General features: G+C 36.8%; 3 non-coding genes across 3 annotated transcripts; 2 read left to right on the top strand and 1 right to left on the bottom strand.

Moving 5' to 3' along the window:
* The first annotated feature begins 1657 nt into the window (after nt 1-1657).
* Trnal-uag lies at nt 1658-1739 on the top strand. Its single transcript has one exon. It is a non-coding gene; the product is annotated as a tRNA-Leu (tRNA).
* Nucleotides 1740-6646: 4907 nt separating this feature from the next.
* On the top strand, nt 6647-6728 carry Trnal-uag. The gene has a single exon. It is a non-coding gene; the product is annotated as a tRNA-Leu (tRNA).
* Nucleotides 6729-7265: 537 nt separating this feature from the next.
* On the bottom strand, nt 7266-7347 carry Trnal-aag. Its single transcript has one exon. It is a non-coding gene; the product is annotated as a tRNA-Leu (tRNA).
* Nucleotides 7348-14411: the final 7064 nt, after the last annotated feature.

Below are 14411 nucleotides of genomic sequence, written 5' to 3'. Positions count from 1 at the left end.
GTCGTAGCGGGATGAAAAATCAATTCCGGATGAAAGTGTCATATTCAGGTGAAAGCCCACTTCCGGTGGCTGTGTCACGTTCGATGGAAAGTCGAAATGGGCATAAGAAGGCCTCGACAGAATAAAGGTTTATGTTTTCCAGCAGAAAAACAATCTTTTCTACCAAGATCTTTTACGCTCGATGCATTTTTCTACCATTTCTTCTAACTCGTTTCTGTTGAGTCCCGTGTTACGTGACCGTGTCTCGACCGTCCATTTTGCAATTTAAGAATATCACCGCTCCAGATAATGGACAACAGACGAAGTACTGTCGTCCGGAGTTATTACCACCACCCTTTGACATCGGGTGTATACGACTCGCGCTGTCCGCTCTCCTCCTTCGCATCTTTCGGAAGCACCCGTATCACACGAGGCGAAGACCAGGCGCTATCCTCGGGCTCGGTATGACCCGACGTTGCGCCTTGTCTTCAATTCTTTCAAATTATCCATTCTGCAAAAAAAAAAAATAATAATAATAATAAACGAATCTTGTGGGAACAACTTACTTCAATTAATCAACTTCAACTTCAATTAATTACTTCAACTTCAATTAATGATTTTATAAAATAACAGCACATTTTAAAAATTTTAACATATTGGTCAATCGGGTATCACACGACACGACGTAATGCAGACTATCACCTGACTATATTTTGCGATTACTTTTAATCTAAAACCTATTCTCATAGTTACTAGATAGAGCGAAATTTTCTGTCTAGAGCCGCTTTTGCCCACAGTGCGAACCTGATACAAAAGGTGAGGAAGATGTTAATTGCTAAAACAGACTACGGCAAACATATGAAAAATTCTAATTTTAAACATTAAAATGCTAATAAGGAATGAAACAAAGAGTGGCAAGAAAGATGGCCGAATACTAATAAACGTTCTTTCCTGCGGAGTATTGAAGAACGAATAAGAAATTTACCATGGCTTTCAGTTGACTTTATAAGCAACCAGTTATATACTGGACACTGCAGCAGTAATGACAACCTAAAAAGAATTGGCAGAAGACACTGCAGCTTGCAACTGCGGTAAAGAACAAAATTTAAATCACTTTGGCTGCCACAGATGAGAGAGAAAGAACAGAACTTTTCTTACTATACCAGCAATTCTGTAATACACCCAACCCAGACTTATAAAACTTAATACGAAACAGAAATCTTACTCAGGAACTCAAGACCTTTCTGAAGAAAATTCTAACGTTAAGGCTAGATAGACAAGCAACCTTCCTTTGACTAAATACCGACAACTTGTCGGAATTGTAAAATATAAGGCATAAATCTTGTATATGTATATGTTTAATTGTTTTCTAAATTTTCAGTTATGTTTGTTAAAAAAGGAAATTTAATTTTCTGAAAGGTAAATAAAAGAAACGTTCTCCTCGTGGTGAGATAGCAGGACAAGGAAGACTGTGATTTTCGAATAGGAAAAATGATAACCATCTAATGAAAAACGAAAATGTCAGCTGATGTGATTATGTGCTAGTGTTGTTTGCCTGTTTAGCCTCACGTTGTTCACTGTTGTCTGCTGCCGTAGGCACTCACCGGGTTTTAGGAGAAAGGCCAGAACCTTCTTGCTTCTTCTTAATTGATGAGGTATTTGTCAAACGCGTTATAACGGTAGGGTGGCCGAGCGGTCTAAGGCGCTGGTTTTAGGCACCAGTCTCTTCGGAGGCGCGGGTTCGAATCCCGCCCCTGCCAATGAGGTTTATGCGCAATCTTGAAACGCAAAGCTTTCTTTTTACCCGCCACCTTATTTGTACTATAACTTTTGCTTTTTTTCACGGTCATGTTTAACAAACGCTGTGCAAAGTGCGCAGAAACAGTTAGTCTGCAAACAATTCTGTTATTTCGGTTTTCAGCCGTAACGTGCAAAATTCGCATTTGCTTCAGAAATCTGTTTGATAACCTTAAATTCTAAGCGCGAATCGATTACGAAAAAACGCATTGAGCAAACGTAGCAATGTCAATAGAGAAGTTGGGGCTGACGTTTTAAACGCGAAAGCGTGTACGTCGGAGTTCAGCGCCATCTTCCTGTAAGCCTAGAAGTTTGACGATGGCGTTTAGAACGCCGAGCATGATTTACTGACGTTCCAAACAGCATTGTCAAACTTCTAGGCTTACAGAAAGGCGGCGCTGAACGTCCAACGTACACGTTTTCTCGTTAAAAACGTCGGCCGCAACCTCTCTCTTGTTTGTCTCTTTTTGTACGAATCGACAAAAAGCGACGATTTGGTTTGCATACATCGACGCAAAACAACATATTAACTGNTCCACGTATGCCTATGCATACATCATAATACGCACTCACGATACTTTCGATTCGTCACTTTTCCGTCGTAGAGTTCCCATTTTACAATTACGTGACTCAGCCTGGTGATAACGGAGAAAAGAGACAGATAGGACGACGGTATAAGTCACAGTTATGATTTCACAGATTCGAGACAGCTTGGTAGCCCGAACGGCCCCAGGCTTTCGCCCGTGCATGCTAAGCGACTTTCATTACAAGCATTTAGCTTTCCGAAGTCTATGACAACAATTGTTTGGCATTGACGGCCGCGAATTTCGCGCAAATAAGCTGCCTCGACTTGTTCGATTATGTTATCAACTCAATTTCATATTTATTTTCACATTTTTCACTTTGTGGTCTTTCTCTGTTCTTTTCCCGTTATTTACATGTGTAGGTCATTTCATTGTTATCCACACTTGATATCATCATTTATCACATACAGTCGACCCTTCTATAACACTGTTGATTATTTCGTTTTATATGAATTCCATGTTGTACGAGTCACTTAGATTTTACAAAAACAGTACGTGTGCCGGGCTGTGAACAGCCCACGTATTTGTAAAATCTAAGAATACAACATAGAATTCATATAAAACGGAATAATCAACAGTGTTATAGGGAGGTCGATTGTACTGCCATGACGCTCTTATCTGTCCGCTACAACTGTCAAGAATTAACGCGATTGGCAAAGTGTAGTGACAGCGGGCCAATAGAGAGCAGGGTCCTTGCAATAATGAGGTTTGCGCGCCAATTTTCGTACGTCCGTTAATCAAGCCGAATAGTCTGGCCGTATATTCGGCTATTCGGCCTGAGGCTGAATATACTAATCGTTGCAACACTAATAATAATTTTAATATTTTCGACGATTTTTAATGTTCGATAAAGAGATTAGTTTATAAAAAAGTCTACTAAGCAGACTGCCTCCTAATGGCCCTTTTAATGATTTTGTTTAAAAATTAATTATAAAATAACAGCACATTTTAAAAATTTTAACATATTGGTCAATCGGGTATCCCACGACACGACGTAATGCAGACTATCACCTGACTATATTTTGCGATTACTTTTAATCTAAAACCTATTCTCATGGTTACTAGATAGAACACAGTTTTTTATTACACACGTGAACACTGCTTAATGTTTCGTTCTCACGTTTGACACGATAGACGACAATGTCGATGTTCTATGCACTTTAACCTAAGTACAAGAACGAATCTCGAATGGCGTCAAAGTATGTCCGTAAATTGGGCAAAGAAAAAAATCCCTATCGGAAAGGAAAGTCGAGTCCAGTTGATTAAGTCGTAGCGGGATGAAAAATCAATTCCGGATGAAAGTGTCATATTCAGGTGAAAGCCCACTTCCGGTGGCTGTGTCACGTTCGATGGAAAGTCGAAATGGGCATAAGAAGGCCTCGACAGAATAAAGGTTTATGTTTTCCAGCAGAAAAACAATCTTTTCTACCAAGATCTTTTACGCTCGATGCATTTTTCTACCATTTCTTCTAACTCGTTTCTGTTGAGTCCCGTGTTACGTGACCGTGTCTCGACCGTCCATTTTGCAATTTAAGAATATCACCGCTCCAGATAATGGACAACAGACGAAGTACTGTCGTCCGGAGTTATTACCACCACCCTTTGACATCGGGTGTATACGACTCGCGCTGTCCGCTCTCCTCCTTCGCATCTTTCGGAAGCACCCGTATCACACGAGGCGAAAACCAGGCGCTATCCTCGGGATCGGTATGACCCGAGGTTGCGCCTTGTCTTCAATTCTTTGAAATTATCCATTCTGCAAAAAAAAAAAAATAATAATAATAATAAACGAATCTTGTGGGAACAACTTACATTAATTAAGAAATATTCATATTCTAATCTAAGTTGTAAATTTCTAATGCAAAAATTCCTTGAATATTATAATAAAATATCAATTTATTATATATAATAATTAGTGATGTAGCGTATATTCGGGTACTATGAAACTATTCGGTATTCGGCCGAATACCGAATACCTAAAAACAGGAGTAAGAAATTTAAACAGTAAATTAATCATTTTAGTATTTAGATTTAATGTTATCGGGTTAGTGTTGTTTGTTTATATTTATTTATAACTTATAACATTCACAAAATAAAAAAGAAAATATTAGTCACAATTTATAATTGCAAAAATCAGCACACGTACGCTCCTATTCGTTCGAGAATCGTCGCACATCTGAGGAGACCCCTGTCTATCCTTCTTTTTAAGCGCTCTCTTTGCTTTTCCCTTTCTCTTTCCTCTATCGCTCTAGTCCACGTATGCCTATGCATACATCATAATACGCACTCACGATACTTTCGATTCGTCACTTTTCCGTCGTAGAGTTCCCATTTTACAATTACGTGACTCAGCCTGGTGATAACGGAGAAAAGAGACAGATAGGACGACGGTATAAGTCACAGTTATGATTTCACAGATTCGAGACAGCTTGGTAGCCCGAACGGCCCCAGGCTTTCGCCCGTGCATGCTAAGCGACTTTCATTACAAGCATTTAGCTTTCCGAAGTCTATGACAACAATTGTTTGGCATTGACGGCCGCGAATTTCGCGCAAATAAGCTGCCTCGACTTGTTCGATTATGTTATCAACTCAATTTCATATTTATTTTCACATTTTTCACTTTGTGGTCTTTCTCTGTTCTTTTCCCGTTATTTACATGTGTAGGTCATTTCATTGTTATCCACACTTGATATCATCATTTATCACATACAGTCGACCCTTCTATAACACTGTTGATTATTTCGTTTTATATGAATTCCATGTTGTACGAGTCACTTAGATTTTACAAAAACAGTACGTGTGCCGGGCTGTGAACAGCCCACGTATTTGTAAAATCTAAGAATACAACATAGAATTCATATAAAACGGAATAATCAACAGTGTTATAGGGAGGTCGATTGTACTGCCATGACGCTCTTATCTGTCCGCTACAACTGTCAAGAATTAACGCGATTGGCAAAGTGTAGTGACAGCGGGCCAATAGAGAGCAGGGTCCTTGCAATAATGAGGTTTGCGCGCCAATTTTCGTACGTCCGTTAATCAAGCCGAATAGTCTGGCCGTATATTCGGCTATTCGGCCTGAGGCTGAATATACTAATCGTTGCAACACTAATAATAATTTTAATATTTTCGACGATTTTTAATGTTCGATAAAGAGATTAGTTTATAAAAAAGTCTACTAAGCAGACTGCCTCCTAATGGCCCTTTTAATGATTTTGTTTAAAAATTAATTATAAAATAACAGCACATTTTAAAAATTTTAACATATTGGTCAATCGGGTATCCCACGACACGACGTAATGCAGACTATCACCTGACTATATTTTGCGATTACTTTTAATCTAAAACCTATTCTCATGGTTACTAGATAGAGCGAAATTTTCTGTCTAGAGCCGCTTTTGCCCACAGTGCGAACCTGATACAAAAGGTGAGGAAGATGTTAATTGCTAAAACAGACTACGGCAAACATATGAAAAATTCTAATTTTAAACATTAAAATGCTAATAAGGAATGAAACAAAGAGTGGCAAGAAAGATGGCCGAATACTAATAAACGTTCTTTCCTGCGGAGTATTGAAGAACGAATAAGAAATTTACCATGGCTTTCAGTTGACTTTATAAGCAACCAGTTATATACTGGACACTGCAGCAGTAATGACAACCTAAAAAGAATTGGCAGAAGACACTGCAGCTTGCAACTGCGGTAAAGAACAAAATTTAAATCACTTTGGCTGCCACAGATGAGAGAGAAAGAACAGAACTTTTCTTACTATACCAGCAATTCTGTAATACACCCAACCCAGACTTATAAAACTTAAACGAAACAGAAATCTTACTTAGGAACTCAAGACCTTTCTGAAGAAAATTCTAACGTTAAGGCTAGATAGACAAGCAACCTTCTTTTGACTAAATACCGACAACTTGTCGGAATTGTAAAATATAAGGCATAAATCTTGTATATGTATATGTTTAATTGTTTTCTAAATTTTCAGTTATGTTTGTTAAAAAAGGAAATTTAATTTTCTGAAAGGTAAATAAAAGAAACGTTCTCCTCGTGGTGAGATAGCAGGACAAGGAAGACTGTGATTTTCGAATAAGAAAAATGATAACCATCTAATGAAAAACGAAAATGTCAGCTGAGGTGATTATGCGCTAATGTTGCTGGCCTGTTTAGCTTCACATTGGCTGTTATCTGCTGCCATAGGCACGCACTGGGTTTTAGGAGAAAAGCCGAAATCTTCTTGCCTTCTTCTTAATTTATGTGGCATTTGTCGAACGCGATCGACCGGTAGGGTGGCCGAGCGGTCTAAGGCGCTGGTTTTAGGCACCAGTCTCTTCGGAGGCGTGGGTTCAAATCCCACCCCTGCCAATGAGATTTTTGCGCAATTTTGAAACGCAAAGCTTTCTTTTTACCCTCCACCTTATTTGTACTACAACTTTTGCTCTATTTTACGGTCATGTTTAACAAACGCTGATGCAAAGCGCGCAGAAACAGTCTGCAAACGATTCTGTTATTTCAGTTTTCCGCCGTAACGTGTAAAGCTCGCATTTGCTTCAGAAATTCTAAGCGCGAATCGATTACAATAAACGCATTGAGCAAACGTAGCAATGTCAATAGAGAGATTGCGGCTGACGTTTTAAACGCGAAAATGACATTTAGCGCCGCCTCCCTGTAAGCCTAGAAGTTTGACAATGGCGTTTAGAACGTCGAGCATGATTCTACTGACGTTCCAAACATCATTGTCAAATTTCTAGGCTTACAGGAAGGCGACGCTGAACGTCCGACTTACACGTTTTCGCGTTAAAAACGTCCGCCGCAACCTCTCTATTGTTTGTCCATTTTTGTACGAATCGACAAAAAGCGACGATTTGATTTGCATACATCGACGCAAAACAACGTATTAACTGGCAGGGGTGGGATTCGAACCCACGCCTCCGAAAAGACTGGTGCCTTAAACCAGCGCCTTAGACCGCTCGGCCACCCTACCAACTGCTTCTATCGTTATCAAAATTTTAACTGTGCATGCTGACTGATACTTAGAAAACACAACGGATAAAGTTCTCGTGTAGTAGCCAAGCCTTTGACGCAGAGATTGACTACGAGTAATTAATTCCCTGCGACTATATGGCCTCGGCTTTGTTCCGTGCTATTCTTTAAATCAATACTTGTAATCGGAGGAGATGGATAAAAGAAACGTTCTCCTCGTGGTGAGATAGCAGGACAAGGAAGACTGTGATTTTCGAATAAGAAAAATGATAACCATATAATGAAAAACGAAAATGTCAGCTGAGGTGATTATGCGCTAATGTTGCTGGCCTGTTTAGCTTCACATTGGCTGTTATCTGCTGCCATAGGCACGCACTGGGTTTTAGGAGAAAAGCCGAAATCTTCTTGCCTTCTTCTTAATTTATGTGGCATTTGTCGAACGCGATCGACCGGTAGGGTGGCCGAGCGGTCTAAGGCGCTGGTTTTAGGCACCAGATGAAAACCCTATCTCTTTTTCGGACGGTGTTTGCGTTCGCAAACACCGTCCGAAAAAGAGATAGGGTTTTCATCAGAAACGCGCCATCCATCGTTACATCTTCGTAAATCGTTATTTTTTAGGTCTTCAATTTCGTAATTCGGTTCTTGAACGGATGTCCAGCCAAACTGGTCTTGTCTGGTCTTGTGTGACTACATGTACCGTCTGTATTGGATCGTAAACAACCCGCACAAAGGCAACCGAAACGCAGATTAGGAGTTGGCAGAATGCGAAACTTTCAGTGGAAAGTTGCTTGAATTTTCGCGCGGATAGACGTTGTAGTCATGTATAAAATTTGGCGCGAAACCTAAGCAAGAAATGACGAAAGCTTTCATTGAAAACAAAACGACCCATATCTAGTATATGGAATTTATCTCAAAGAAAGTCGCTATATTCAAAGTAGCGAACAGACACATTGTAATTGAACTCCGGAGAAGACGAACGATTAGTTGACTGCTCTAGTCGCTGCAAGCGAAAAGAAAAGTTGGACACATAGACGAAAGTTTATATCAGCGCACAGCAGTAGGGTGGTCGAGTGGTCTAAGCCACTGGTTTCAGGTAGTAGTCTCCTCGGAGTTGTTAATTCGAATCCCATCACTGTCACTGCGTTAAGTGCTTTCTCATTTTAATGAAGTTTTGGGAGATCTATTTTGGAAATGCCGAGGTTTATTTTAGCCTACGTCTTTCGTTTTCTCTATTAAACTCAAATTTCTTTTTCATGTTAACACTTTAGTAACGAACGTTTTAGAAGAGAAATCGAAATATTAGCTTGGCGGGTATAAAACCCTTTCGAGCTCGCAGGTTCACTTCTGGGCCATACACGAAACCGGTTTGAGAGGTCGAATATTCTCGCCGGTGTAGAAGTGTTCCGGCGTTTTTAATTTTATTTTTCTTGAGAAGAATACATTTTAGGCATAAGCAGATTACACCATCGCTTTCTTCTGTTTTTATTCTACATAGTAGTATATTTTTTGGATTTTATTTTTAAATAAATTTGTCATTTTCGATTTATATAAAAACATAATACTTAGATAGAAGTGTGTCATCTTTAGTATTGAGGTAAATGTTCTTTTTTCTCTCCGTTTCTTTACTTTTTTTTCTAGTTTTTGTGATATTACAAATTTATTTAGTTCATTACATATTTCTATTATACTTTTCATGAGTTCTGATAATTGTTTCCTTTTTACCCCGGTTTAAACTCTCTCTGGCGCAAGGACTGTAGTTTAAAGTCCTTGTCTCTGGCGCATTTCATTTTATTTTTTTGAAAACTATACATCCTAGATATATGCTGAATACACCATTGTCTTCTGTTTTTATTTTACATAGTTATTTTTTATTCGTCTTCGATTTTTAAATAAATTCGTCGTTTTCGATTTTTTAAATAAACACATAAACACACTCTTATTGCGTCATGTTTAGATTACAATGTAAATTTAAATTACAGTGTAATTTGTATTACAGCGTAATATTGTACTTGGGAAAATGTTTCTAAGACTAAACAATGTGTTTTGTCAGATTATATAATTTAAAAAAATTACAATCTAATTAAATTTATTTGCCCTAATTAAAATAAAACTGTTCCAGTTTTAAAACAATGGAAGTTAAACACAGTATATACTTCAATATTCAGTTTATTAGCAATATTTACATAAAATTATACAAAATTTTATTACAGTTACGAATTTAATGCAAGCGGGACAACTCTCTCGCCGCTATCTCCACCTTTCTTGCCAAATACCTTGTTTCTGCATTTTGCAAAAAATTTCAGTCTGTAATTGGTATAAAAATGTACAACTTTCGCTGTTATAACGACTCTGTGCCTGAAATTTTCACATCCAACTTGCTAGAAATTCACTAATTCTAAATTCGCGTGCCTCTTCGTAAAAACCGAAAATTTCAGGCTCGTCTCTTTAAAAACAGAAGATCTGAAGCCGAATCGACATTCGTGTGTTACAAAAAACTCAAAAAATAAATCTGAAATAACTAAAAACGATACAAAAACCCACTTAAAAATACATACGCTAACGCGACTCTTACCAATTTAGCCTACTTGACGACCAGATCTCCGCCCCATAGGAAGCAGTTGTCCCTAGAACTAAAACCAAGGATGAGTGAGAACAATAGCAGCTGCCCAACTAGTTTATCTAGTAACAATGCTATTATATGTTATATCTAGTGAGAGACAGGACTTAATAAAGATTTTACTCGTTGTTAACATTTTCAAAATAAAACTCACTATTATCCTTAAAATTAAGTGCTTTGTCATTTTATAATAATAATAATATAATTTTTTTTATAATAAAGTCTAGCAACAGAGAGCGCCAAAAAATCTTATTCATTATAATTAAAACAAAAGTTAATTTTTAAAAAATTCTTAAAATAGCCGAAAAATTATGACTCGTTGTTAGATTTTATATGTATTTATTTATTTTTGCAATATATAAAATTTTGGATAAGATGAGCTTTTAATTTTTGTACAATTGTAAAATATTGTCAAAAATGAAAATTTTAAGCTCTACCAACAGATTTAACATGAAAAATCTCCTATGATGAGGGGTTTTTGCTGGATTGGATTTGCTGGATGAGGATTGGGTTTTTTTAGCTGAAATCCTACTGAAGTCATTACTTTATCTTAAAAGTTAGTTATTGATAAGTCATGTGATTTTCATAGACAGCACAACTTTTCATCGTTCTTCTGTATTTTATTTATTTAAAGTAAACGACATTATGGACATTGGCCTTTTCTAACTATAAAAAATACATATGTAAAACACAAACAATCAACAAAAAAAGAAAAAAAACAATTCAATTTTTTAACAACTTTTTAAAATTGTTCCTAAGTTCTCAAATCTTTATAATATTTAACAACTGAAAATAAAGATGCAAATTTAAACATACAATTACAATTTTTCACCATATCTTAAATTTATTTAATTTAAAATATATTCTCTCAACCTCAAATTAGTAATGTACTGCCTCGCCCCCGTACATCATACTTCTCCTGTCAGCAATAGAGTCGTGCCTGTCATCTATTTAACTCCTTTCAGGGGAAATGTTTTGAATGGAAATAAGGTGACTTCCGCCTTGCAATGAAAGTTCATATATAGTTAATCGAAAGAGGAGACCTCGATTAACTATATATGAACTTTCCGATGCAATCAACTCCTAATCTTTTCATACCTGATCTCGACTTTCATCTACCTAACTGCGTTCTCGAGATTAAGGAAGGCCAGACAGTGGGATTTATAGATCTACAGTGGGTTCAAATTGCAGCCCAACATCAATATAGAAACAACAGTTCCAGAAGATTCTACCATTGCTCAATTTAAGTCGAATCGACTTAGTTTATGAGCGTCTTCCAACATCCTAACTCTAACAAACTGGATTAAACCTCGTCTCTGTGGGCGTGAGTGAAAAACTACAGACAAAAAGCAGAATGATTTGTTTCTACAGAAAGACAGACTCAGAAACCCCGAAATCGAAATTCTGTCAAAAAATCGAAATTTTTAGCATTAAACTGAGTCGCGATGCAACAATAGAATTTCGACAATTGTCTGTTGCTTTGTTCGAATGCGATTGTTTCGAGTATTTTCGAAGTTTTGCTATAGCTTTTGCGATTTTATTGGGTAAGTTTAGTCCCTGGTTTTTCTAGATTTAGGTATTTTTTAAGATTGTTAGGTACTAAATCACAGTTAGCAGCGATGATTGTCCCACAACGAATATTTCGATAACAGCTGTTGTGTGGTTTCTTCAAAGAAAAGAATCGAGTCTTTGACTTTTGGAAAAGTGCATTCAATCTTTTCGTTGTTAATTTTTGTCAATTGAATCGAATTGTTAAAGCAAACTCGAATAATAAATTCTGTCGTTTTGTGTATATTACACATGCGTACACATTACATCCCATATGACATTATTATAATTAATGTGACCTTTAATGAATTAGAATAAATGAGTTTATTCGTCATTAATTTCTTCTAGAATATTTTCATTAGTTTTAATGACAATCAACAGAATAGCATAACTTTTACTTTTATAAACCATAGAACTGTTATTATTATAATATATTTAATACATAATAATTGAATAAATAATTTTAATGTTTTCGACAAACTTTATATTCATTTGTGAATAGAATTTTTCTTGTACTTAAAACGACCATTTTCTATCGTATTTATGTTATTAAATTTTCATTTCATTTTTTAATATTGTCTTAATTTAACGCTCGTTCTACAATATTTAATACTCGTTTCTTTTTTCGCTTGCAGAATGGATAATTTCAAAGCGTTGAAAAAGTGGAATACCTCTGAAGGAGATAGTCCAGAGGAGAGCACCTCGACATCAGGATCGTCTTCCTCTTCAATTCCAGTGATTCGCGTGCGTCCGAAAGAAGTGCTGGAGGGTGCGAAGGACAAATCTGGTGAACCCGACAAGAAACGGGTGATTGTCATCATTCCCGATGAGAGCACGTCGTCTGTCATCGATTACCTGGAACAGAGATATCCAGAAGTTCCAGAATGGTCGGTGCAGAGACAGGCACGCGAGGAAGGACTGCAAGAGGAGTGTAAATCGATCCTGAAAAAGAGGAAAAAGAAGCCTTGGTTGAAGAAGATCTTCTTCTTCTGGAAGAAATAAATCTTCAAGGTCTTCTTACCGGATGTGACACTTTCCCCGATTGTGACTTTTTTACCCGGATGTGACTTTTCTCCCGATTTTGACTTTTTTACCCGGATGTGAACTTTTACCTGGCTATGACCTAATGACCGAACACGACTTCATTCATCGGATTTGACATTTTGTGGCGATTTGGCGTCTTCCCTTTCCTGCTGACGGTTCTCGGAATGATACATGTCCTTCGTCATCGCTTACGAGGGACGTGTTCTTCCACTTCAGTTAATTAAAGTCGACGGCGACAACTTAGCAACGTCTTCGGTCGTTTGAAATCTCTCATCTGAGGATGAAATTCTGACCGGAAAATAATGGATTTTCGCCAGCAACGTGAGTGTCAACACTGGACACCCGAATAAAAACAAAAGGGAAATATCTCAGTTAGCATATGTCTAAGCCACAATTATAATTATGTTGAACAATTAAACGTGTATATAAACTTTTACTTAATAAAACTTTTTGAATTTATATTGATTGATTACGTGTCTCAGTTTAAATATTATATCCGCACATTTTATTTTTGGACTAATTTATAATTAAAGTTGAAATAATCTTTCTAACAATTAAACCGAAAGGCAAATCAGAAGAAAATGTGCGCGATTCATAACGAAAGAAAAATATAAAAATAAAAGAAGTAAAAGTAATTTTAAAAACTTGCGAATTTGTATCGATACAAAAGCACGAAATAAAATGCTATAAAACAGAGATTATTAAACTGAAGCGTGTCTCTTTGTTAACAATAATTCTCTAACTTAAGTGAAATTTGGCGGTTACTTTCTGTTGGCTGCTCAATAAAATTTGGAAACGTGGATCCAGATACATGGCCGCTAACATACTTTTATCTTTCATCAAGATATTTTCATGAGAATTTAATTGTGTTATTAACAAAAATGCGAAATCCTTATCGTACCTTTTTAATTTGATTTTTGTTTCGATCTACAGGCCAAAGAAATCGGTAATGGTCGTGAGTGCCTTCGACTGCAACGTCAATCCTACGTTTCTGATAAGACCCTGTCGGGATAAAAATCGTCTGTCATGCGATTTCCCGCGCTTTTCCATTCGTTGCGACTAACTCTTTTCCATTCGTTGCGACGAACTCTAAATGACTTTAGAGTTCGTCGCAAGGTGTCTTTTCGACGGACCTGTTGTAGTGGATAAATGTGTTGAACTTTGTTATAATTAACGTTTTGTAAATATTTGTTTTGTGAACCTTTGTAACTGTACATACGTTTAAAAAATAATGCCCGATTAATCACTTTGTCCATAACATATATATTGAAAATATATATGTTATGGACAAAGTGATTAATCGGGCATTATTTTTTCAAAGAAGAAAGATTAACTACTGGTTACATAAATTTAAAGTTCGGTACTAAATGCAATACGCGTGAGCAAGTAAGATGTAAGTTCTGATTGGCTAACGTATGCCGGATGTCACTCCTCAACGTATTATTATTAGTGATGTAACGAATATTCGGTTACTATTCGGTATTCGGCCTATTCGGCCTATTTTTCACTATTCCGCCGAATACCGAATATTTAATTACTATTCGGCCGAATACCGAATACCTAAAAACAGGAGTAATAAATAACAAAAACACAGTAAATTAATCATTTTGGTATTTAGATATAATGTTATCGAGTTAGTGTTGTTTGTTTATATTTATTTATAACTTTTAACATGCACAAAATAAAAAAGAAAATAATATTAGTCACATGTTTTCACAATTTATAATTACAAAGATCCGCACACGTACACACCTATTCGTTCGAGAATCGTCGCACATCTGAGGGTCTGACCCTGCCTATCCTTCTTTTTAAGCGCTCGTCTTTGCTCTTCCCTTTCTCTTTCCTCTATCGCTCTA

The sequence above is a fragment of the Centruroides sculpturatus genome, unplaced genomic scaffold (assembly GCF_000671375.1).
Source record: "Centruroides sculpturatus isolate CEXI.00-Female unplaced genomic scaffold, Cexi_2.0 scaffold768, whole genome shotgun sequence".
Classification (NCBI taxonomy): Eukaryota; Metazoa; Arthropoda; class Arachnida; order Scorpiones; family Buthidae; genus Centruroides; species Centruroides sculpturatus.
Note: the sequence above shows the minus strand (reverse complement) of the source record. Positions and strands in the feature narration are given on the sequence as shown.